General features: G+C 47.5%; 1 protein-coding gene across 10 annotated transcripts in view; it reads right to left on the bottom strand.

Annotated features, from left to right (window-relative positions):
• rbm47 (RNA binding motif protein 47) overlaps positions 1–11920 on the bottom strand; it is a 29754-nt gene extending 17834 nt beyond the window's left edge. For all 10 annotated transcript variants that reach the window (XM_067250197.1, XM_067250201.1, XM_067250198.1 and 7 more), the window contains exon 1: positions 11567–11920. The gene's annotated coding sequence lies outside the window, so the exon portion shown is untranslated. The remainder of the gene's footprint in view (positions 1–11566) is intronic.
• Between the last annotated feature and the right edge of the window lie 10112 nt (positions 11921–22032).

Raw genomic sequence — 22032 nt, 5'->3', positions numbered from 1 at the left:
ACAAGACAAAGCATTTCAGTAACCATGCGGAACACCTCCTTATCTGCTCTGCAGGGCAGAGTCTGTCAACCAGCACCTGGTGAAGCTGTGTATTCTGGGCTAGGCTGGGTTAGGCTGGGTTAGGCTGAGCTAGGCTGGGTTAGGCTGGGCTAGGCTGGGCTAGGCTGGGTAAGGCTGGGTAAGGCTGGGCTAGGCTGGGTTAGGCTGGGTTAGGCTGAGCTAGGCTGGGCTAGGCTGGGCTAGGCTGGGTAAGGCTGGGCTAGGCTGGGCTAGGCTGGGCTAGCCTGGGCTAGGCTGGGCTAGGCTGGGTAAGGCTGGGCTAGGCTGGGTAAGGCTGGGTAAGGCTGGGCTAGGCTGGGTAAGGCTGGGTAAGGCTGGGCTAGGCTGGGTTAGGCTGGGTTAGGCTGAGCTAGGCTGGGCTAGGCTGGGCTAGGCTGGGTAAGGCTGGGCTAGGCTGGACAAGGCTGGGTTAGGCTGGGTAAGGCTGGGCTAGGTTGGGTTAGGCTGGGTAAGGCTGGGTAAGGCTGGGTTAGGTTTCTGGGTGGCCTCAAATACAGTAGGAAGAAGAGTTTAGTGTTAAACTCAAACATCACAAATCTAGACTTTGTTAGCCTGCTGTCAGTATACAGCTAAATCCACACACATGCACAAGTACACACACATGCACACTTACACACACACACACACACACACACATACATGCACACGTACACACATACACGTACACACACACGCACACACACGTACAGACATATACACACATACACACACACACACACACACACCTACCTAACAGTGGTTAAAGTCCACTGGTTATGCCATTGTGAACCAGGAATTGTAGATAACAACAGCCTCACCTATATTGTCTAAAGCGTTTCATTTAGTCCACACAAACACGCACACACACACAAACATACACACAAAGAGCTAAAGGCTGTGTGTCAACTTTTGGGGTATACTGGCTTAAATGTTATGAGAAATCGGTCAGATGCTCCAGTACAACATGAGGACACTCCACCTCATATAGAACTAAGATATCACATCAGGAGATAGAAACATAGATAGATAGATCTATGAAAGGTTAGGGTTAGAGGTAGAGAGGAGAAAGGGTGAGAGGAGAGTTGGAGAGAGGGAAAGAGGAAGGGAGGAGTGAAGGAGATAGAGAGAGAGATAAGAGAGATGGAGAGAGGAGAGAGTGAGAGAGAGAGAGATGGAGAGAGGAGAGAGGAAGAGAGAGATAAGAGAGATGGAGAGAGGAGAGAGATAGAGAGAGATAGATAGAGAGATAGAGAGGGAGAGAGCTACATAAGGATATCAGGCTTGAAAACAAGCACGTGTCCTTAACCCTGACCTCAGCAGACTAAATCATACACAACACCACAAACGCTCTGGATAAGAGCGTCTAATGTAAACACAACACCTACACAACACCTACAAAACACCACAAACACCACACCTACACAACACCACAAACACAACACAAACACAACACCACAAACAGAAGTTTCTAGATGAAGCTGATTCCTCCAGTAACACCCCTGAGACGACAGGTGAAGAACAGTACCTTCTTCTTCTTCTTCAGAGAGGAGCAGAGACACCTGACACCTGAGACTGGGCTGGAGGTGATATGAAGGTGGAAGTCACGATGAATCACACACACACACTCTCTCTCTATCTCTGTACAGAAACACTCTGCTGTTGCCTGTGGAGAGACTAGCGCCTCACTCCCTCTACCTGCCTGCCTGCCTGTGTGTGTGTGTGTGTGTGTGTCTGGGTGCCAAAGGTGGTTGAGTGTTTACCCAATGCTAAGGAGGTGGGGCCTCTTCGCACAGGTATCCCCCTCCCTCCAGATGACCAGATTTGCTGATCACTGTGAGATGAATGTGTGTGTGTGTGTAAGGTGAATGTGTGTATGTGCGTTTGAGTGTGAGGTTAATGTGTGTGTGTGACACAAGTGTCGACACGTCATTTACAAAAACACACACCTCGCCTAAAGACTGTGATGTTAGTGTGGATGGAACCATCTGTTCTACCCTGGCTCAGCATGTCTGTGTCTGCGTTAGGATTAGGGTTAGATCTGTACATGGTTCAGGGTTATGGTTAGATCTGTACATGGTTCAGGGTTAGGGTTAGATCTGTACATGGTTCAGGGTTAGGGTTAGATCTGTACATGGTTCAGGGTTAGGGTTAGATCTGTACATGGTTCAGGGTTAGGGTTAGATCTGTACATGGTTCAGGGTTAGGGTTAGATCTGTACATGGTTCAGGGTTAGGGTTAGATCTGTACATGGTTCAGAGTCCTGCCCCAGCTCAGCATGTCTGCCTTCTGGGCGTCTGCTAATGTTTGATAACAGTTTACCATTATTTGCTGCTTCAAACTTGTTGTCAGCGTAACAAAAACTGGTCACACGTAAACGCACACACACCCTCTGCACACAAGCACACACTCTCTCTCTCTCTCTCTCTCACACACACACAGACACACACTCTTTTTCTATCGCTCTCTCTCACACACACACTGAGATATTGGTGATAAGTAGCTGTGTATCCTTAAACAACCTGAGAGAGATCATGAGAGATCAGGAGAGATTAGGAGAGAAGAGGAGAGAACAGGAGAGAGCAGGAGAGATCATGAGAGAGCAGGAGAGAGCAGGAGAGATCATGAGAGAGCAGGAGAGAGCAGGAGAGAGCAGGACAGATCAAGAGAGAGTAGGAGAGATCAGGAGAGAGCAGGAGAGATCAGGAGAGAGCAGGAGAGATCATGAGAGAGCAGGAGAGAGCAGGAGAGAGCAGGACAGATCAGGAGAGAGTAGGAGAGATCAGGAGAGAGCAGGAGAGAGTAGGAGAGATCATGAGAGAGCAGGAGAGAGCCTCCTTCATCAGATAGTTATCTCTCCCTCTATGTGTGTGTGCGTGTGTGCACATGTTGAGATAATTGCGAGTGAAAGATTAACCAATGACTCTGTTAATGAAGGACGTGCAATCACAGATACACTCTCTCTCATTCTGTCTCTCTCTCTTTCTCTCTTCAAGTCTCTCTCGCTCTCCTTCTCTCTCTCACATGGGTTCAAAGGCCATTGATCCTCAGAGTAATTTAATCTTCTAGTCACACACATACACAGGTTTGTTTTTCGATCACACACACGCACACACACACACGTGCACGCAAGCACATACACACACACACACACACACACACATACACACGTTTTATCTCTCTCTCCCTGCTCAGTAGCATAATGTCCTGAGAACTCTGGTACACAGTACCTACAGTGGCAGGCAGCAGCGCCCCTTGTTTGTGGATCCCTGCATTACAACAGCAACTGACAAACCAACTGAAACTACAGATGTTGTTTTACGTAAAGGTTTAAAAAGAAAAGAGGAGATGTGGTTAAAGCAGGGAAGAAGTGAGAGAGAGATTCCTTATGTTGTTTTTTGAATGGTGTTGTTGATGTATGGTTGTCTGTTGTTTTGCCTCTTGCTTTGGCAATACGTTTGTAATGACTGTCATGCTAATAAAGCTAAATTGAATTGAATTGAGAGAGAGAGAGAGAGAGAGAGAGAGAGAGAGAGAGAGAGAGAGAGAGAGAGAGAGAGAGAAAGAGAAAGAGAAAGAGAGAGACAGAGAGACAGAGAGACAGAGAGACAGAGAGACAGAGAGACAGAGAGACAGAGAGACAGAGAAAGAGAGAACAATAACATCAAGTGAGAGAAGAGCAGCACGATTATGGAACACGTGAGAACTGAGGAGTAGAAATCCTGCAGGACTCGAACCATCACAGTGAGTCTGTCAGCAGGCTGAGAGAGAGACCATCACAGTGAGTCTGTCAGCAGGCTGAGAGAGAGACCATCACAGTGACTCTGTCAGCTGGCTGAGAGACCATCACAGTGAGTCTGTCAGCAGGCTGAGAGAGAGACCATCACAGTGAGTCTGTCAGCAGGCTGAGAGAGAGACCATCACAGTGAGTCTGTCAGCAGGCTGAGAGAGAGAGACTGATACAAAGAAGGGGCGAGAGGGCGAGAGAGACAGTGTGTGTGAGGGAGAAAGAGTAAACCTGCTGTGTGTGTGTGTGAGTGTGTGTGTGTGTGGGTGAGTGTGTGTGAGTGTGTGTGTGTGGGGGAGTGTGTGTGAGTGTGTGGGGGAGGTGAAGATGTTCTGAGGTCTCCTCAGTTTCCTGCTGTGACCCTGAACACACACACACACAGCTGCAACACACACACACAGCTGCAACACACACACACAGCTGCCACACACACACACAGCTGCCACACACACACATTGTGATTCATCACACAGATATTTGAGTGAAAAACATTTGATCTGTATCAATGATCAAGATGAACCAGTAGAACGACTTTGGTGGATGTGAGTTTCTGTCTCAGGAGGAATCGGAATTAATGGGAGGTAGGGTTAGTGTGAGGTAGGGTTAGGGTGAGGTAGGGTTAGTGTGAGGTTGGGTTAGTGTGAGGTTGGGTTAGGGTGAGGTAGGGTTAGTGTGAGGTTGGGTTAGGGTGAGGTTGGGTTAGGGTGAGGTAGGGTTAGTGTGAGGTTGGGTTAGGGTGAGGTTGGGTTAGTGTGAGGTAGGGTTAGTGTGAGGTTAAGTTAGTGTGAGGTAGGGTTAGGGTGAGGTAGGGTTAGGGTGAGGTAGGGTTAGTGTGAGGATGGGTTAGTCTGAAGTTAGGTTGGTGTGAGGTTGGGTTAGGGTGAGGTAGGGTTAGTGTGAGGTTAGGTTAGTGTGGGGTAGGGTTAGGGTGAGGTAGGGTTAGGGTGAGGTAGGGTTAGGGTGAGGTAGAGTTAGGGTGAGGTAGGTTTAAATTTAGAGTGAGGTTCCCCTCAATCTCTCAATCTCAATCAGTCTCAATCTCAGGCAAAGTAAGTTTAAAGCTCCACAACTGAAACAGTGTTTTCATATTAATTGCCCCTCTGGGGCCCCTGACCAGTGTCCCCACAGAGGGGGCAAATTCCAGTGTATTACATACTCAAACACACACACGTTTAAAGACACTTACATTTACATTGTCATTTATCAGACGCTCTTATCCATAGCGACTTACAATAAGTACATGGACATTCCCCCGAGGCAAGTAGGGTAGTGCCTTGCCCAAGGACACAACGTAATTTGCACGGCCGGAATTGAACTGGCAACCTTCAGATTACTAGCCCGATTCCCTAACCACTCAGCCACCTGACTCACTCACTTGCATACATGTGCACACAAATACACATTTTGCTGAAGTGTGACAGTGGTGGAGAAGTGGAGGGGTGGAGTGAAGGGGTGGAGAGGTGGAGGGGTGGAGGATGGAGGGATGGAGGGGTGGAGGGGTGGAGAGTAGAGAGGTGGATGAGTGAAGGGGTGGAGAGGTGGAGGGATAGAGGGTTAGGGTCTCCAACCCTCTCCAACACACTGTCACTTTAAGGCCTGTATCTTTATCTTACATGGTCTGTCTGAGACCCCTGTGCTCTACTCTACTTATGACGAAGAAGAATGACTCAGCTGAATAAATATCCCAATGAAGGAGCAGAGAACTAACACACATACTTTCTTTACATTTACTGTTTTAATTAATGGAAAAACATGTGCAGCTGATGCTTGGGTCATGTGACATACCTTCAGCCAATGGCAGGAAAGGGTGTTTTGTCGTTACATGTACCAAGGTCAAGGAGAGGGATGGAGAGAGGGGAGAGGGATGGAGAGAGGGCAGAGGGAGAGGGATGGAGAGAGGGGAGAGGGAAAGGGTTGGAGAGAGGGTAGAGGGATGGCGAGAGGGGAGATAGGAAGGAAGAAGGGTTAGAAGGGTCCCTAAGTCAGCTTGTTTTACTGCTCACAAACAAGACCAAATCTCTCACCTAAAAAGTAACCCTAGCCCTAGCCCTAGCCCAATAACCCAAAACTCTCAACTAAAAAATTGACATTACACCTTGTTTGTGCAAACTGACTTGGCGAAAAAAGCAGATTCTGATGTTTCCACTGGTCTCATAATCCTTCAGTAAACTTGTTACTATGACGCTACTACAAGCTTGTTAACATTCTAGGTGTACGTATGTGTGTATGTGCTAGGTGTACATGTGTGTGTGTGTGCTAGATGTACGTGTGTGTGTGCTAGGATTGAGGCCTGCCTCACAGACATCTCCGCCTGGATGACCGAGCACCACCTCCAGCTGAACCTCGCCAAAACAGAACTTCTCATCATCCCGGCTAAACCCTCCATCTCCCACGATCTCTCAATCACCCTGGGATCTGCGACGGTGACCCCTTCATCCTCTGCCAGGAACCTTGGGGTTACCATGGACGACGAGCTCTCCCTCACGGCCCACATTGCTGCAGTCTCCCGGTCGTGTAGATTCACCCTCTACAACATCATATGGCTGAGCGGTGAGGGAGTCGGGCTAGTAATCTGAAGGTTGCCAGTTCGATTCCCCGCCCGTGCCAAATGACGTTGTGTCCTTGGGCAAGGCACTTCACCCTACTTGCTTCGGGGAGAATGTCCCTGTACTTACTGTAAGTCGCTCTGTATAAGAGCGTCTGCTAAATGACTAAATGTAAATGTCAATGTACAACATCCGGAAGATCAGGAGATACCTGTCTGAGCACTCCACCCAGCTGCTAGTCCAAGCACTTGTCCTCTCCAAGTTGGACTATTGCAACTCGCTGCTCGCTGGTCTCCCAGCATGTGCAACCCGCCCTCTTCAGAGGATTCAGAACGCAGAGTCCCGCCTGGTCTACAATCTACCCAGACGCTCCCATGTTACCCTGCTCCTCATCTCTCTCCACTGGCTACCTATCATGGCCCGTATCAGATTCAAGACCCTGGTATTGACCTTCCGAGCAGTGAACGGGACTGCACCCGTCTACATCAAGTCTCTCCTGCAGCCTTACACCCCCACCCGTCACCTACGGTCTTCTTCAGACAACCGCCTGGTGGTCCCACCGCTCAAGACCGCCCGGTCCCAACACAAGCTCTTCTCCTGTCTGGCCCCCCAGTGGTGGAATCAACTCCCCACCTCCATCAGAGACACTGACTGTCTCTTCACCTTCAAGAAAAGGCTCAAGACGCACTTGTTCCGGGAGTACAACGGTACTTAGGAATGGTTCGCTTGACCCGATGTTAGTTTCCTCAAGGATCACAATGACTCTTGCTCAGAGACTTGTTGTTCTTGTGGTTAGTGGTAATAGGTGTACGTGTGTGTGTGCTAGATGTACATGTGTGTGTGCTAGGTGTATGTGTGTGTGTGTGCTAGGTGTACGTGTGTGTGTGCTAGGTGTACGTGTGTGTGTGCTAGGTGTACATGTGTGTGTGTGTGTGCTAGGTGTACATGTGTGTGTGTGTGTGCTAGGTGTACGTGTGTGTGTGCTAGGTGTACATGTGTGTGTGTGTGCTAGGTGTACGTGTGTGTGTGTGCTAGGTGTACGTGTGTGTGTGTGTGATAGGTGTACATGTGTGTGTGTGTGTGCTAGATGTACATGTGTGTGTATGTGCTAGGTGTACATGTGTGTGTGCTAGGTGTACGTGTGTGTGTGCTAGGTGTACATGTGTGTGTGCTAGGTGTACATGTGTGTGGTTGTGTGTGCTAGGTGTACGTGTGTGTGTGCTAGTTGTACGTGTGTGTGTGTGTGTGCAGGAGCTTGGCTACTCTGTGTTTTGTGAATGGGATAACAGAGCCAGCCTCAGCCCACAGAACATTCCATTCCAGGGTCAGAGAGAGGGAGAGGGAGGGAGAGGGGAGAGGGGGAGGGAGAGTGGGAGATGGGGGAGAGAGGGGGAGAAGAGAGAGGGCGAAGATGTGGAGGAGGAGGGGAGGAGGAGACAGGGAGGAGAGAGGGATAACAGGGTTTAATTGTAACACCAAGGAGGGAGAGAAAAATAGAGAGAGGAGAGTGATAGAAAAAGAAAGAGAGATAGAGAGAGGATATGTTTGTTGTGTTATCTGCCTGTGTGCAGTCCTGTATCTCGCCATCTCTCACCCTCCCTCTCTTCCTCTCCCCTCTCTCTTGTCACTTTTGGTTCATTTCTGGAGAGAAAAAGAGCAAGAAGGAAGAAAGCAACCATTGTGCTGACCAGGTATGTACTGAGACATGCTGAGAGAGAGAGGAGAGAGGAGAGAGGAGAGAGGAGAGAGGAGAGGAGAGAGCAGGAGAGAGAGAGGTGATGAAAGAGGAGAGAGAAGAGAGGAGAGGGGAGAAAGGAAAGAGAGAGAGGACTGAGGAGCCAGGAGAGAGAGGAAAGCGAGAGAAACAGATAGAGTTCAGATCTGGTTACAGGTGCCTCTGAATCAACACAATAGTGCTTACAGCAACTTTCCGTCAGGTCCTCCTCCTTCCTCTCTCTCTCTCTCTCTCTCTCTCTCTCTCTCTCTCTCTCTCTCTTCCCATTAGGAGGCATAAGGTGATCATGTGACAGTCATGTGACCATGACTTGGATGTGGGTGTGTGTGTGTCTGGAACCGGAGGCTTAGTTGCATTTTTGAATGACACGCTATTCTGCTTCTTTGTGCATGTGTGTGTCAGTGTGTGTGTCAGTGTGTGTGTCAGTGCGTGCGTATGTGCGTGCGTATGTGTGTTTGTGTCCGTACGTGTGTGTGTGTGACAGTGTTGCATGCCTAAGTCCCCTGATCTGGTTTTGAGAGAGAGGAACTAAAAGTGAAAGGGAATCCATGCACTAACCCTGCTCAAGCACACTTACATCCCCAGCTGCCTCTCCCCTGAGAAACACTCAACATGACAGACTGGTCTCTCACCTGAGAAACACTCAAATGACAGACTGGTCTCTCACCTGAGAAACACTCAACATGACAGACTGGTCTCTCACCTGAGAAACACTCAACATGACAGACTGGTCTCTCACCTGAGAAACACTCAAATGACAGACTGGTCTCTCACCTGAGAAACACTCAAATGACAGACTGGTCTCTCACCTGAGAAACACTCAACATGACAGACTGGTCTCTCACCTGAGAAACACTCAAATGACAGACTGGTCTCTCACCTGAGAAACACTCAAATGACAGATAGGTCTCTCACCTGAGAAACACTCAAATGACAGATGGGTCTCTCACCTGAGAAACACTCAAATGACAGATAGGTCTCTCACCTGAGAAACACTCAAATGACAGATGGGTCTCTCACCTGAGAAACACTCAAATGACTGGTCTAACCCTTTCATCCCCTTTCTTCTCTTCAATCCTCCCTCCCTCCGACACCTCCTCACTCCCATCCTACCTCCCTCCCCCACCTGTCCCCTCTACACATTTCCACGGGAGACAGCAAAAGATGGATGTAAGGATGTGGTTTGACCTCTCATTCTTTCTCCACTCTCTCTCTCTCTCTCTCTCTCTCTCTCTCTCTCTCTCTCCACCCCCTCTCTCCATCTCTCTCTCTCTCCTCTCTCCTTCTTTCTCTTTCTCTCTCATTCTCTCTCCTCTCTCTCTCATTCTCTCTCTTGGATGATAAGCATCGTTGGAGAGGAAACTGGTTTCACTCCTGAAGCAAACTTTATCATCCCTCTTTCTCTGTTACACAAAGAAAGAAAGAAAGGGTGAGAGAGGGAGGGAGGGAGGGTGAAGAGACAGAGAGACAATGAATGAGGTGGCAGTTGGTTTCTCTGAAAGAGGTTAGGTGATTTGGAGTTTTTCTCGATTGCTAACAGACAAAAATGGTATGTGTAAGCCATCCTCACAAAACCATTTAGCCAATTCCCAGCAAAAAGACAATATACCCCAGTGTTTAAACACAATTTACCCTTTTTGATACATTACTCAGGTTCATTCACACTTCTTTGCAAAAGTCTAAACACAGCTCTCACTTTAAGACACAATTGTCACCATTATGTCATTTAGAAAACACTGCCGTTGATAAGTAAACTCAAACCAGCACAATTCAAACACCCTTAACAACCAATTATCCATATGTAAGCACTAACAAGCAAAAAAACTCAAGCAATCAGGGGTTTGGAATGAATAAAAAGGCAAGCTCATATGTACTTTGAAATCATGGATGCAAAAATAGGCAGAATTGTCAGAATGAAAGGAGGTGGACAAGGGGGAGGAAGAGGCAGAGGAAGAGGAAGAAGAACAACAATCTCAAATGAGATCCATGCCTCACTATGAACAAAATCCCTATGACAGAACAACCTTCTCCAAGCCATGGAAGAAGCTTGTGGGGACATTGTTCTGGAGTCTTGTCAGGGATGGCTCAGGCATTCAAGGGTATTTTTCCCTGTTGTTTTCCTAGAGAAAACATTGCCTGTGATGTTGATGAAAATCTCTGGTCTTACAGGATGCTGAACCAGAATGAACAGTACTGTAGCGTACTCAAGCCCTGTTACCCAGGTTTATTTCCTTGTTTTCTTAGACTTTGTTCCCCAAATTACAATTTACAGTAATGAATTTGTAAATGACTAAATGTAAATGTAAATTTGTGTTGTTGACTAACAGTACTACTATTTGTATACTGTGACCACTACAGTAACAAGAGCTTAAAATGCAATTGCTGTATAATGTACATTGAAAATAAACAGCCTGTAAACAATTGCAATATTTGCAATTGTCAACTCATGAGGTGGATCATCTCTAAAATTCAGGGACACGTTATAGTCATTGGCTCATGAATTATAATAGTGTTTTCAATTCCCCCCAGCAGTGTGTAAAGGGTAGTCAGAAGGTTGCTTTTATTTGAGGGCTTTGTGTGTATTTTGAATGCAAAGTTTGGTTTCTATGACAGATAATATGGTTTTGACTACAGTGTTTGATTTTGGGTCAAAAGTCAAGGGTTTGGCCAAAACAGTGAAGTATGAAGATGTGTGTTTAAAGTTTGGAGAAAACACAGTACACGTTCAAAAAATGTGTCTTAGTAATTAAGAAACTGTAAGTAATTCATCTAGAAACAAAATTTAAGAGAGAAAGAAAGAAAAAGAGAGAGACAGAAAGAGAGAAAGAGAGTGAGAGAAAGAGAGAGAGAGAAAGAGAAAGATCGAGAGAGAGAGACATCTGTTCACAGCAAGACCAGCGAGTCAGAGGGTCATTTGATTTCAACCTTATACACACAAACACAGAGAAATGAAGACACGTGTGTGCACACACACACCCACCCAAACACACACACCCACACGCACACACACACACAGCTGAAGCTACTTGAAATCCCGTTTGCACAACAACAGGACAGCCAAGGCTATCTGGCGCCCTGCTCAACCAGTTCTCCACACACACACACACACACACACACACACACACACACACACACACACACACACACACAGACAGCAACTGATCGCACATCGCCACAGTAAAACAAACAGTCTCCAGTCTTCCTCTGACCTTCTGGTGAAGGTTAAGCTGGAGAGCTACAACCAGCTATGGAAACATCTTCAAACCAGGAACTTTACTTTGTGACATGGTGTGTGTGTGTGACATGGTGTGTGTGTGTGACATGGTGTGTGTGTGTGCTAGGAAACCTGTTTTACTTAATGTGTCCAAGGTGCAAGGGAGATAGATGATGAATAATGAATGAATGTTAGAATTGGGAAGAAAAGAGAGGGAGAGAGAGAGTGAGAGGGGGGAAAGATTGTACCTGAAAGATGCTAAGTTAGGCTTGGGTTCGTAGTCACAGTCTCCGTAGTTCTTCTGCCACCATTTAAAACTCAGGTCCCATGTGTGACTTTCTCATCCTCTCTTCCTCTCTTCCTCTCCTCCCTCTCTGACGGTGGTGCTCAGTCCGTCCTCGCCCTCCGTCAGGGCTGTCTGTGGTGGCAGGATCGTGGTGAATGTCTTCTTCAATCTCAAACTCAAACACACACACCTCCCCCTCCACACACACACACCAACGGGTGAGCAAGTCACAGTTTCTGTTCTTGTTTGTCTGAGTCAGTTCCCCTCAGTGTTCTCCTCTCTTCATGCTCCGGCCAGACAGACTCAGTGCAGAACGGACTATACGGGGGAAGAGAGTGAGTGTGGATGGAGAGAAGGAGAGGGAGGAAGAGAGGAGGAGGGAGGGAGAAAGAGAGGAGGAGGGAGGATTGTGGTAATTAGGAAGGCTGTACCTGACTCTCACTGACATAAGCCCCACATTCCAGAGCACAGAGGAGGAGAGGAGCGAGGGAACTCACACACACACACTTACTTACACACACTCACACACACACTTACTTACACATACTCACACACACACACTTACTTACACACACACACTCACACACACACACACACACACACACACACACACTTACTTACACACACTCTCACACACACACACACACACACACACACACACTTACTTACACACACTCAAACACAGACACACACAGACCAGCATGCCTCCAGAAATGTGTAAGATGCTCGGTGGTTGAGAGTTTGTAAATACACACACACACACAGAAACACACACAGATACACACACACACCTCGATGGCAGCAAGTGTTTGGTGTCCTTTCTCCTGTATTTCCTTGTTCGAATAATGACTGCTTATCCCTCCCTCCCTCCCTCCCTCCCTCCCTCCCTCCCTCCCTCCCTCCCTCCCTCCCTCCCTCCCTCCCTCCCTCCCTCCCTCCCTCCCTCCCTCCCTCCCTCCCTCCCTCCCTCCCTCCCTCCCTCCCTCCCTCCCTCCCTCCTAGCTGTTGACGTTCACTCAAACTCACCAAACCAGAATCTGACTCCCTCCTCCCCCTCCTTCTCTATCATTCTGGACGTGAAAAGCTATCCTCCTGTTCTCCTGTGTGAGGGTGTGTGTGAGGGTGTGTATGTGCTTTTAGCAGGGGTCTGGATGAGGGCCAGAGCAGCATTCCGTGATGTTAAAGGCTGCTCACCTAGTTCCTCAGGCTACTGTCAAGTTGACCTCAGATACACACACACACACATCCAGGAACTACGCACACATACACAGACACGCACGCACCCCCTAATCATGACACACTGACCGTCACCATTACAATGCAGGCTTATTAAACCCTGTCTGTCACTCCCTCTTTATCTTTATCTCTCTCTCTGTCTTTCTCTTTCTCTCTCTCTCTCTCTCTCTCTCTCTCTCTCTCTCTCTCTCTCTCTCTCTCTCTCTCTCTCTCTCTGTGTCTCTCTGTCCTTTCCTCTCTGTCTGGTTGTAAAGCCTGCTGTACATGTGTTGTCCTGTAGAGTTTCAATAGAATTGCTGCCACAGTTCACCTTTCTTTCACTGATAGTTGCCACAGTTCACTGCAGGTGTGTGTGCACGAGTGTTTTTTTTTTTGTGTGGGTGTATGTGTGTGTGTATTTGTGTGTGTGTGTGTCCTAGCAGGAACCTTGAATCTACCTTGAATCCAGAAGGGCAGGAAAGAGGGAATTTCCTGCTTCCTGTCTCCAGGTGAACGCTCAAGGTGACGTCTCCATGACAGTTCGTCTCCTCACACAACTGTGGAGGGAGGGAGTGACGGAGGGAGGGAGTGGGAGGGAGAGGGAGGGAGTGGGAGGGAGGAAGGGAGGAAGGGAGGGAGGGGGAGAGGGAGGGAGGGGGAGAGGAAAGGGGAGAGGGAGGGAGGGGGAGAGGAAGGGGGAGAGGGAGGGAGGGGGAGAGGAAGGGAGAGAGAGCAGGAGAGAGAAAAAGAGGGAGGGAGGATTGAGGAAGTTCAGCTTCTGTTTCGAGTAACAACACATACAATTGTGCATGCATACACTTGTACTACACACACACACACACACAGACATATTAGGGAACTCAAGAGATTGTGTTGTTGGAAAATTGAGTCAGAGAGAAGAGATATTCATAGAAGATGTTTCATCAGATCAACTGACCTCTCTTATACTGTGTCTAAGAGTCTGAGTGTGTGAGTGTGTGTGAGTGTGTGAGTGTGTGAGTGTGAGTGTGTGAGTGTGTGTGACTGAGACAGTTAAGGATGTTGCTCAATAGTAACGTTTCCTTAATGCTTACTCAACCTGCTTACTGTCACACCACACACACCAAAACACACACATACACACTCACTCATACACCCAAACACACAGATACACACTCAAACACACACAAGCAGACACACTTACACAACCACAAACACATACATACACACCCACACCAAACACACATACCCTCAAACACACACACACACCCAAACACACACCCACACAAAACACATATACCCTCAAACACACACAAAATACACACAGATACACACCCCTATAACTTTTTAGTGAGGTAAACAAAAGAAGCTCCTTCTCAATACAACAACACAACTCTGGCCACACCTGCCACACACACACCCTGCCACACACACCCTGCCACACACACACACACGCACACACACACACTCTGACACACACACATACACCCTGCCACACACACACACTCTGACACACACACATACACACTCTGACAAACACACATACACCCTGCCACACACACACACACGTCACACAAAGACACAGAGAGAGTGGGGGAAGAACTCATTCAGACACAACAAGTGGCTCCAATCATCCCATCACACACAACATGGTGGCAGAGATAGAGAACACAATGGCTTGCTGCAGATCCTGTTACTGGTCGGCTAGTTCAGGGAATCACATTCAAGCTGCATATCTGGGGGGAGGGAGCATGGGATGGGTATAGCTCAGTGGTAGAACATGGGGATGGGTATAGCTCAGTGGTAGAGCATGGGGATGGGTACAGCTCAGTGGTAGAGCATGGGGATGGGTATAGCTCAGTGGTAGAGCATGGGGATGGGTATAGCTCAGTGGTAGAGCATGGGGATGGGTACAGCTCAGTGGTAGAGCATGGGGATGGGTGTAGCTCAGTGGTAGAGCATGGGGATGGGTATAGCTCAGTGGTAGAACATGGGGATGGGTACAGCTCAGTGGTAGAGCATGGGGATGGGTACAGCTCAGTGGTAGAGCATGAGTATGGGTATAGCTCAGTGGTAGAGCATGGGGATGGTTATAGCTCAGTGGTAGAGCATGTGGCTGGGTATAGCTCAGTGGTAGAGCATGTGGCTGGGTATAGCTCAGTGGTAGAGCATGGGGATGGGTACTGCTCAGTGGTAGAACATGGGGATGGGTATAGCCCAGTGGTAGAACATGGGGTGGGTATAGCTCAGTGGTAGAGCATGGGGATGGGTATAGCCCAGTGGTAGAACATGGGGTGGGTATAGCTCAGTGGTAGAACATGGGGTGGGTATAGCTCAGTGGTAGAACATGGGGATGGGTATAGCTCAGTGGTAGAACATACTTTGCTTATATATAAGTGTTTGCTAAATTAACACATTGTTATATTATATTTCTATATTGATTATTACATTAGATTATCATATGGATGATTACATGAATGCATTCAACCATTATTATCTTATGGATGATTACATGAATGCATTCAACCATTATTATCACACTGCTTTCTGGGTTTAGGATGTTAGAGAGTCAGTTTATTGCTACAGTCAAACATCTGTGGTACAGTATGTATGCCAGGATTGAGCTACGCTAGTGTCGAGGTTAGGGTAGGGTAGGGTCGAGGTTAGGGTAGGGCAGGGTCGAGGTTAGGGTAGGGTAGGGTCAAGATTAGGGTAGGGTAGGGTCGAGGTTAGGGTCGAGGTTAGGGTAGGGCAGGGTAGGGTCGAGGTTAGGGTCGAGGGTAGGGTCGAGGTTAGGGTAGGGCAGGTTAGGTTAGGGTAGGGCAGGGTAGGGTCGAGATTAGGGTAGGGTCGAGATTAGGGTAGGGTCGAGGTTAGGGTAGGGTCGAGGCTAGGGTAGGGCAGGTTAGGGTAGGGCAGGGTAGGGTAGGGTCGAGATTAGGGTAGGGTCAAGATTAGGGTAGGGTAGGGGTTAGGGTCGAGATTAGGGTAGGGTTGAGGTTAAGGTAGGGTCGAGGTTATGAATATGAGGACTAACTATACTAAGGGTACATAACTAGCAATACTAAGTGGAATTAGATTAAAATAAACTTTACTATAAAATAAAAAAATATAAAAAAAGTAGTATTGAAGTAGTATTGAACCCATGGTTTTTGTTGGAGCAAGATGGTAACATTTTATTTAGTTAAAAGAGAAAACGTACATTAAAATGACTAACATGCTGGAAAAGAACATGTCATGTACTAGCTGTGTGTGTGGGTATGTATGTGTGTGTGTGATTGTGTGTGTGTGTGTGTTTCTGAACATTTGGCCTCTAATGAGCATGTTTATCCCACACTGCCATCTGCAGGTTTGGGGGCTCCGCTTGTTAGAATGTTAATCTGTCCAAAGCCATCACCCTCAGCATACACACACACACTCACTCACTCACACACACACACACACACACACACACACACACACACACACACACACACACTCACTCACTCACTCACTCACTCACTCACTCACTCACTCACTCACACACACACAAACACACACACACACACACTCACTCTCACACACACACACTCACTCACACTCACTCACACACTCACACTCACTCTCTCACACACACTCCCAGTGCAGCTACAATGTTTCTAGTCTGTCCTGCTCCGGCCTTGTCCTAACAGTGGCATTGTTCTTCCTGTCATGCTGCAGTAGCCCAGATCAGACTGTGTGTGTGAGTGTGAGGTGTGTGAATGTGAGAGTGTGTGTGAGTGTGTGTGTGAGTGTGTGTGTGTGTGAGTGTGGGTGAGTGTGTGTGAGTGTGGGTGTGTGTGTGAGTGTGTGTGAGTGTGTGTGTGTGAGTGTGTGTGTGTGTGTGTGTGTGTGTGTGTGTGTGTGTGTGTGTGAGTGTGTGTGTGTGAGTGTGTGTGTGTGTGTGTGTGTGTGTGTGTGTGTGTGTGTGTGTGTGTGTGAGTGTGTGTGTGTGTGGGTGAGTGAGTGTGAGTTTGTGTTTCACAAGGACCTGATGGGTTCTAATTTGGTCCTGATGAGTGAGAGAAAGACCCTAACCCAGACTGGCCAGCACCCTAACCCAGACTGGCCAACACCCTAACCCAGACTGGCCAGCACCCTAACCCAGACTGGCCAACACCCTAACCCAGACTGGCCAGCACCCTAACCCAGACTGGCCAGCACCCTAACCCAGACTGGCCAACACCCTAACCCAGACTGGCCAGCACCCTAACCCAGACTGGCCAACACCCTAACCCAGACTGGCCAGCACCCTAACCCAGACTGGCCAACACCCTAACCCAGACTGGCCAGCACCCTAACCCAGACTGGCCAGCACCCTAACCCAGACTGGCCAGCACCCTAACCCAGACTGGCCAACACCCTAACCCAGACTGGCCAGCACCCTAACCCAGACTGGCCAACACCCTAACCCAGACTGGCCAACACCCTAACCCAGACTGGCCAACACCCTAACCCAGACTGGCCAGCACCCTAACCCAGACTGGCCAACACCCTAACCCAGACTGGCCAGCACCCTAACCCAGACTGGCCAGCACCCTAACCCAGACTGGCCAACACCCTAACCCAGACTGGCCAGCACCCTAACCCAGACTGGCCAACACCCTAACCCAGACTGGCCAACACCCTAACCCAGACTGGCCAGCACCCTAACCCAGACTGGCCAACACCCTAACCCAGACTGGCCAACACCCTAACCCAGACTGGCCAGCACCCTAACCCAGACTGGCCAACACCCTAACCCAGACTGGCCAGCACCCTAACCCAGACTGGCCAACACCCTAACCCAGACTGGCCAACACCCTAACCCAGACTGGCCAGTACCCTAACCCAGACTGGCCAACACCCTAACCCAGACTGGCCAGCACCCTAACCCAGACTGGCCAGCACCCTAACCCAGACTGGCCAGTACCCTAACCCAGACTGGCCAACACCCTAACCCAGACTGGCCAACACCCTAACCCAGACTGGCCAGCACCCTAACCCAGACTGGCCAGTACCCTAACCCAGACTGGCCAGCACCCTAACCCAGACTGGCCAGTACCCTAACCCAGACTGGCCAACACCCTAACCCAGACTGGCCAACACCCTAACCCAGACTGGCCAACACCCTAACCCAGACTGGCCAACACCCTAACCCAGACTGGCCAACACCCTAACCCAGCACTAGGGACTGTCTTGAATGAAACACCTCACACACACAAAACACATTGAGGTTTCTGACTGCTCAAGGTCACATATTCTTCCTCCTGCACTCAACCAGACTAGTCCCAACCCAGACCCAAACCCTCAAGACCCAGACCAGACCCAGAGGAGAGAGAGAGAGAGAGAGAGAGAGAGAGAGAGAGAGAGAGAGAGAGAGAGAGAGGGAGAGAGAGAGAGTGAGAGAGAGAGAGAGAGAGAGAGAGAGAGAGTGAGAGAGAGAGAGAGAGAGAGAGAGAGAGAGAGGGAGAGAGAGAGAGAGAGTGAGAGAGAGAGAGAGAGAGAGAGAGGGAGAGAGAGAGAGTGAGAGAGAGAGAGAGAGAGAGAGAGAGAGAGAGAGAGAGAGAGAGAGAGGATCACTCATCTCCGAGGGTGCAGCCTCCTGGACAGATTAGAACTTTATTGAGAAAATTCCAGGTCAGCTTACCGACGCACAGCCAGCCGGCTCCAACCCACGATTACTGAACACGGGTCCTCCAACACACACACACACACACACAGCAGGGCTTGAAATTAACTTTTTTACTTGGTGGCACTGGTGCTCCCAACTTTAAAAAGTTAGGAGCACCAGCAAATATTAAGGAGCACCACAACAAAAACATGTATGTGTAGATTTACAGGGCTTTCAAGTTTTATCTCAAGTTTGTCGTGAGATGACCATACCTGTCATTGTTTGGGGGTGGTTGTTGTTTCTGATTGGCTGTTTAACTTAAGACATTCTCAACTCAGTAGAAACATTACCTCCGTATGCCTGCGTCTCAGCCATACATTTTTGCGGGACAAGTTAACCCTTACTTCTCAGAGTGAGAAATCCAAGGTGTTGCGTGAGAACGTGAGAAATGGTTGAAATGCGTGAGTTTCATGGCGAATATGTGAGACTTGAGAGCCCTGGATTTATTTTGCGCGCTAGTTAGCTCCTGGTCCCGTGACAACGGAGTGCCTTTAACACATAGAAATATATACATGTCTATGCTTTAACATGTATCTGCTCCTGTACTCATGACAGAGCAGGTCATGTGATCTGGTCAACCACACCCATAACCATGGTAACGTGTGAAATCTGGATGGTTTAGCAGGCTAGTGGTCTGGACACATGGATCATAATAATATGATGGTTTAACAGTTGTAGTGTAGTATAACCAGGGGTGTGGTAGAGTTGGGGATGGTGACCTCTGGTGGTGACCAGGGGAAGTGGCGAGAACCCTAAAAACACATTTAGACAAAAATGCAAAAAACGAGTTGATCTTGTTATCAGAGATGGCAAAATACCCACATCTGTCACTCAAGTAGAAGTACAGATACTCATGTTCAAGTTAAAGTAAAGAAGTGTGGGCTCTAACATATACTAATATGTAAATATGTAAAACAATCTGTATTATTGATCTGAGGCAAAGGATCTGTTAACAGAGAATACGGCCCATACTCTTGACCTGGGGAAAGGATCTGTTAAAAAGTGTATGGTTTTATATATACAGACCAGGGGTGAACCAAATGTATATGTTACTTTTAAGATGCATGTTTAAAGTTGTTTTCTCTCTTGAACAGAGATCTTACTGGGATTTTTATTTTTGTTTGAATTTTTTATCACTTGTATTATAGTTTTTATTGATTTTATGTAAAGCAACTTGAGCTACAATTCTTGTATGAAATGTGCTATATAAATAAAGTCTTACTTACTTACTAAAGTAAAAAGGAGTGTAAGGCTGGGTGGCAACCTGCCCCCACCTCTCATATGCTAAAATCTGGAGTTGCTCGACAGGGTCTCAACTTGATGGCTCTCACATCTCATTGTGTAATTTACTGTAGCATTCCTAGCCATATGTTGATAAGTAAGGGTCAAGATGTGGTGTGATTGGTTGTTCTTGCGTATAAAGGGAATTGTGAAGCATTGTTCTGTGGATTCTTCGTCTCCTCAGGCCTTCTCCTCAGCTCTGGATTGTCCTACTCCTCCTTCCTCACCTCTTTCTTTCTCTCTCTGGTTTACAATAATCAAGGTAGCCTAGGTAAGAGTTAACTTTAATTTTGTAACATGTTTGCCTTGTAATTAATTTAATTCCTTTGCAATGTTATTACATGTGTATTCATTTTAACCTTACTTTGACCATTCTTGCTCTGATTTAACCCATAGAGTCAAATAACTGTAATTATATTGATATTGGCATTATTTAGTTCATGCTAATACATTGTTCAGTTTCCCATCTTCCTTTAAACCGTAAGGGAATTAGTTTTGGTTGTTTGGCCAATATTTAACCCCCTACAGTAGCCATTACTTCTACCTGTTTTAATGTCACACTGGTAACTGCACCTCACATCATATTAATACATTCATACAAAAGACACTATAGACATTTGCCAGGAATCCATGCCAGCTAACAATTTCAAACATCTCCCTCATACATGGCCATGGGTGATCTCTATTCTCAGTCATGTCAACATCACTAACTCCCTCTGTCTCATTAATAACATACTTTTTTTCACACACACAGTGAAAGGAGAGGAGATAGGAGGAGAGAGGAGAACAGATAAGCCTAAATCAGAGGAGATTAGAGCAGAGCACAATAAAGTACAGTAAAGTACAGTAGAGTCCTCATCAAGTACTCATCAATGATGCAAACCTTAATTTGGTAACCTTGGACAATATTTGTTCAAATTTTTCAACCTTGCTTTTTAAGACATTTGTGAACATAAATACAGCTTTGTTCCTATCTTTGCTGATATCGACTGTTTTGAGCAGAATGAGAACATGAAACACACAGTGTCCCTCAGTCTGGCTACACAAACAAATGGTTTCTCCCATCATTAACAACATGGTATAATCCCAGGCCCTTGAGTGGTACGTACCATGATGCTTGAGAAGAGTGGGTTTACTGGATCATCTGTAGACATGTCTCATTTCCATTTGATAGTCTTTGTGATTTCCTTCCTTCACAAGTATCCCTCCCTCCAGGAAACTACAACTCCTGTTCTTTATACCTTTCCATGAATGAAACACATCGTCAAACTGTACAAATACATCATAATATATAGAATTAGCATATGTTATCATATTAATTTACAAACATACACTGTACCATAAATACAAGAAGTGGCGGTCCTGGGCGTCTTAATTGGATGGACTTGGGAAATTACATTTACATTTAGTCATTTAGCAGACGCTCTTATCCAGAGCGACTTACAGTAAGTACAGGGACATTCCCCTGAGGCAAGTAGGGTGAAGTGCCTTGCCCAAGGACACAACGTCATTTGGCACGGGCGGGAAATCGAACCAGCAACCTTCTGATTAATAGCTCGACTCCCTGACCGCTCAGCCATCTGACCCGCTTCATTGCCGCCCCCCTCAGGCGGCTGCCTATGTCGCCTATAGCAAGGACCAGCACTGCACCTGGTGATGTGTTGCATCTTTATAAGTCCCTAGTGAACACAATTCCTGCCCACAGCACGGAACTAGACCCACATATGTAACCGGTGCGAATCGGTGAAACTCACTCCTCAGGTATGTAACAGGCCACCCACGTAGCTGGTAGTGGTTGCGCTTGGCAGTCAGAGGTGGCATGTTCGGGACCAGGCAGGGACGAACATATGGTCCATAAAGCCTTCAGGACGGAGCAAGACCACGTCTGTTACACCCCGTTACACATACATAAACAAACAACACACAAACATCTCAAAATACAATAAGGCAAATAGAATAATTTCATAATTCAATAATACATGTTCTCATGGCAGCTCAAACGAGTGTTCACGTGTCTCTTTTTGTGATCCCCTCATCTTTGCTGTTGATACCAAGAGAGTTTCTGCCTCCCAAATCTAACACCAACCAATGCCTGCGCCACGTCCAGTAGGCTACAATATAGTGGGACAAGTTATCCCATACAACTCAACATGAGAAACGGCTGAAATGCATGAGACTTGCTTGAAAGCCCTGGTAGTGGATGAGTATTTACATTTAGTCATTTAGCAGACGCTCTTTCAGAGCCCACACTTCTTTACTTTAACTTGAGTGAAAGAGTGTAG

This window comes from Osmerus mordax, chromosome 14 (assembly GCF_038355195.1).
Source record: "Osmerus mordax isolate fOsmMor3 chromosome 14, fOsmMor3.pri, whole genome shotgun sequence".
Classification (NCBI taxonomy): domain Eukaryota; kingdom Metazoa; phylum Chordata; class Actinopteri; order Osmeriformes; family Osmeridae; genus Osmerus; species Osmerus mordax.
Note: the sequence above shows the minus strand (reverse complement) of the source record. Positions and strands in the feature narration are given on the sequence as shown.